At 32.2% G+C, this 2,950-nt stretch overlaps 1 long non-coding RNA gene across 1 annotated transcript; it reads right to left on the bottom strand.

Moving 5' to 3' along the window:
• Nucleotides 1–1,118: 1,118 nt before the first annotated feature.
• Nucleotides 1,119–1,963, bottom strand: LOC140867794 (uncharacterized). The gene is made up of 3 exons (XR_012145268.1): nucleotides 1,798–1,963; nucleotides 1,483–1,573; nucleotides 1,119–1,391 (listed from the first exon to the last, which is right to left on the bottom strand). It is a non-coding gene; the product is annotated as an uncharacterized lncRNA (long non-coding RNA).
• Between the last annotated feature and the right edge of the window lie 987 nt (nucleotides 1,964–2,950).

The raw sequence follows: 2,950 nt of genomic DNA, 5'->3' as shown, positions 1-2,950 counted from the left end.
GTGTTAAACATATCTGATCCAATTTTATCCAGAATATTTGAAAAACAAATATTTGAACCAACTTGATAATACAATCCTCAATTACTGTGAATTTTCTAGAAAGCTAAACATGATTCAAGTTATGTTGAGGTGCAAATCCCAGAAAAGGAGTGCTGAAATATTCAATCCCAAAAAATGTTTAAGAGTATAATCGTTGCTACATATAGTATTAAGATGAAATATCCAATAAAACTTTAGAATCCAAATGTCAAATCTTAAGTTGCAATACATAATCCTTAGATCACCAGTGCCACAACCACCCACCATAGACAGTCATTCTGCGCAATGAATTGTAGCTTCAAGAAAACCATGAATCATAAAATTTCTAGAATCTAGAGTCCATGCACACCTGAGTTATGGTTTCTGGGCGAATTCATTGTTGAAGCACACTGAGAAAATCATTATTTCCATGTCCAGAACAGCACACCTGCACAAGATACAAAACAATTTTTTTTATGGCTTGTGCATCATGAAATAAGACGTAAAACTTAAATTTTGGTTAGGGGGTCATAGATGTATTACGAGAAATAATAATGACAATTTAAAATGATTGGCACAAGCAAATGCAAGATGCTCGGGTTTATTTGTAGCACTAAAAAATAATAGAATTAATGAAATCATAACTTACCAGTTCATAATTACTTTGCTTTGCACTTTCTGTTGCATTTGGGTCAACGTTAATTCTCAAGCCATAAGAGAATGGTTAGGCAGTAAGAATCATGGATTAATGGAGACATGGATTTAGAGAACAATTTCAAAATATTTATCAAATGATTTCCAAATATTAGTTACTAGATAAAGTTATTAGATTCCCAACACTACTCTGCAATCATACTAATCAATTTGAATTTTTTTTTTTATCAATTCTTCTCCGGTTATTTAATATTTGAAGGTGAAATCTAACATCACAGCAACAAGCTATGAAAACAAACAATATCAATAAGTTGACAAAGAGCATGGATAATTATATACCAAAACAAACACCGGGTTTTTCCACTCATCTCTCGTCAACAACGATTTGATTAGAGGTTTCGTACTTATCATATCATTATAAAGAACAAAGAGGAAGTAAAATTTGGCTCCTGTCAATTAAAATAAAGGTGAGTGACATTTGAATCACACCTCCAAGCGCATCACATAAATTGGTTATCAATAATTTGTTGCTCAAATGACCAAGAATATCATTTACGCATTGTCTTCAAACAATAAGTTCACATAACATAGAACCAATGCTCAAACAAAGACACTTTAAAAATAGGAGAACTCAAACAACAATGTATAATATCTGCAGGATTGAAAATCGTATGACTCACTGGAGAGTATATTTCTACGCCGACAGCAGATGCGTGATTCTGTAGAATGGAATAATATCAGGTCACACTTTTGCTACATTTCAAAAAACACAGAAAAGATGCAGAAATTAAAATTTCCATTAGCACTCACCTTAACTTACTGTCCAAGGCTTGATAGTAAGGTTCTGTGTCAAACTCAAAGCACAGCTTGCTTATTCTCCACCGGCAAGAAAGATAAGTCACTTCAGAAAAATGCACAATGAAGTTAAAATGAGAGTAATTGTAAACATGTCATGCGGGTTATTCATTATTCTTAAGATCATTTAATTAACCAAAATCAAAGGGATTCATCATATTACCAAAACACAGAACCGCTAAGAACAATAATCACCAAACTACAAGTTTGTCAAATAATTGATAATATTCTCTTTGAGACCGAGCTTTGTCAAGGGTAATCAAAACTAACCTTATTCCATGTCCCTGGACTGCATTCTATTCAAGATATGAGATTGATGGTTTTGAGCAAACCATAACTGCAATCATATCTATTTCATCCGCGAAAAAACTGTATCCTTTAATTTACATCAATTACAAACGGCTAATTTAGCTGCAATTAAAAAAATAATATAATTGCACGTAGGATAAAGATAGATGCAATAATGATAACACATGGGTGTGAACCCATGTAAAATAATATAATTGACTGATTGTATCCTCTTCGAGAACACATGGGTTCACACCCACATAAGATAACATAATTGCACGTAGGATAAAGTTAGGTGCAATAATAAGAAATAAATTAGATATTGCACTAATAATGGAGAAGAATCCAAAGGTTCTTCCAATCGTGATACTGGTGATGTATGTATTTTATGCCTCCAAAACTTCCTGTCTCTCAACATATTTTTCATCTCTTGGACCGCGGTTCTTCTCATCATGATGATGGTTATATCACTGCATTCTAAGGTACATTTATATCTTATAATTTACCATCAACAATATTCTCGAAATGTTTCAAGAATCTACAATCTTGATTAAAACCAAAACTTGATAAACCTCAAAGAGGTGAAACTTGAATATTTTTTAAAACTTACATATCTAGTTTTCAGAAAAGAAAACAACTGTGTTTACACATCTTCCTGATTGATCTGTTCTCGGTATTCCGAATCTTCTTCATAGTTGTTCTGCATGTTCAAGACAGGTGAATAGAGGACTTCTGACTTCAGGGATAATGACATCTTATATATTGAGTTCCTATGCTGGACAGCCATCAGAAGTTGATTAACATAAAATTCGGAGACATGTTTTATGTTGTTTTTGAATTTAGTTACATTTTGAATAAATTCTTTTGATACATGTTTTGAATCTTAGTTGGGTTTCATACATTTCTAGAGTTTCTAGTTTTACATGTTAGAAGGTTATGGAGTTTGAGATTTTAAACTTTTAAATGCATGATATTTATTTATTTACTTGTATATGAAGCTTGACTTTACGATTAAATGTAAGTATATTTCGCAAAATTTTCTTTTTACATTTTTATTTTTGAGCAAGCATTTTGATGACCTCGAATATGTCACAGTTGGTATCAGAGAGATCGGTTCTGTAAGACAGCACGTGCA

The sequence above is a fragment of the Henckelia pumila genome, chromosome 4 (genome assembly GCF_033568475.1).
Source record: "Henckelia pumila isolate YLH828 chromosome 4, ASM3356847v2, whole genome shotgun sequence".
NCBI classification, from domain to species: Eukaryota; Viridiplantae; Streptophyta; class Magnoliopsida; order Lamiales; family Gesneriaceae; genus Henckelia; species Henckelia pumila.
Note: the sequence above shows the minus strand (reverse complement) of the source record. Positions and strands in the feature narration are given on the sequence as shown.